The sequence below is a fragment of the Salvelinus fontinalis genome, chromosome 4 (assembly GCF_029448725.1).
Source record: "Salvelinus fontinalis isolate EN_2023a chromosome 4, ASM2944872v1, whole genome shotgun sequence".
In the NCBI taxonomy this organism is placed as follows: Eukaryota; Metazoa; Chordata; class Actinopteri; order Salmoniformes; family Salmonidae; genus Salvelinus; species Salvelinus fontinalis.
In genome coordinates this window covers 8,318,988-8,320,773 of record NC_074668.1, presented here as the reverse complement: position 1 = coordinate 8,320,773, position 1,786 = coordinate 8,318,988, and positions in this window count along the sequence as shown.

Here is a 1,786-nt window from a genome sequence, read left to right as displayed (position 1 = left end):
GTCTACAGCAGCACCTAGATCTGTCCCCAATCAAGGAGGGTCTACAGCAGCACCTAGATCTGTCCCCAACCAAGGAGGGCCTACAGCAGCACCTAGATCTGTCCCCAACCAAGGAGGGTCTACAGCAGCACCTAGATCTGTCCCCAACCAAGGAGGGTCAACAGCAGCACCTAGATCTGTCCCCAACCAAGGAGGGTCTACAGCAGCACCTAGATCTGTCACCAACCAAGGAGGGTCTACTGCAGCACCTAGATCTGTCACCAACCAAGGAGGGCCTACAGCAGCACCTAGATCTGTCCCCAACCAAGGAGGGTCTACAGCACCTAGATCTGTCCCCAACCAAGGAGGGTCTACAGCAGCACCTAGATCTGTCACCAACCAAGGAGGGCCTACAGCAGCACCTAGATCTGTCCCCAACCAAGGAGGGTCTACAGCAGCACCTAGATCTGTCCCCAACCAAGGAGGGCCTACAGCAGCACCTAGATCTGTCCCCAACCAAGGAGGGTCTACAGCAGCACCTAGATCTGTCCCCAACCAAGGAGGGTCTACAGCAGCACCTAGATCTGTCACCAACCAAGGAGGGCCTAAAGCAGCACCTAGATCCAGACTTGGGCCCTGACAGCAAATCTCAGTAAGACAAACATAATGGTGTTCCATAAAAGGTCCAGTTGCCAGGTCCACAAATACAAATTCCATCTAGACACCGTTGCCCTAGAGCACACAAAAAACACTATACATACCTCGGCCTAAACATCAGCGCCACAGGTAACTTCCACAAAGCTGTGAACGATCTGAGAGACGAGGCAAGAAGGGCCTTCTGTGCCATCAAAAGGTACATAACATTCCACATACCAATTAGGATCTGGCTAAAAATACTGGAATCAGTTATAGAGCCCATTGCCCTTTATGGTTGTTCTGGGGTCCGCTCACCAACCAAGAATTCACAAAATGGGACAAACACCAAATTGAGACTGCATGCAGAATTCTGCAAAAATATCCTCAGTGTACAACGTAGAACACCAAATAATGCATGCAGAGCAGAATTAGGCCGATACCCACTAATTATCAAAATCCAGAAAAGAGCCGTTAAATTCTACAACCACCTAAAAGGAAGCGATTCCCAAACCTTCCATAACAAAGCCATCACCTACAGAGAGATGAACCTGGAGAAGAGTCCCCTAAGCAAGCTGGTCCTAGGGCTCTGTTCACAAACACACCCCACAGAGCCCCAGGACAACAGCACAATTAGACCCAACCAAATCATGAGAAAACAAAAAGATAATTACTTGACACATTGGAAAGAATTAACAACAAAACAGAGCAAACTAGAATGCTATTTGGCCCTAAACAGAGAGGACACAGTGGCAGAATACCTGACCACTGTGACTGACCCAAACTTAAGGAAAGCTTTGACTATGTACAGACTCAGTGAGCATAGCCTTGCTATTGAGAAAGGCCGCCGTAGGCAGACATGGCTCTCAAGAGAAGACAGGCTATGTGCACACTGCCCACAAAATGAGGTGGAAACTGAGCTGCACTTCCCAACCCCCTGCCAAATGTATGACCATATTAGAGACACATATTTCCCTCAGATTACACAGATCCACAAAGAATTAGAAAACAAATCCAATTTTGATAAACTCCCATATCTATTGGGTGAAATACCACAGTGTTTCATCACAGCAGCAAGATTTGTGACCTGTTGCCACAAGAAAAGGGCAACCAGTGAAGAACAAACACCATTGTAAATACAACCCATATTTATGTTTATTTATTTTACCTTTTG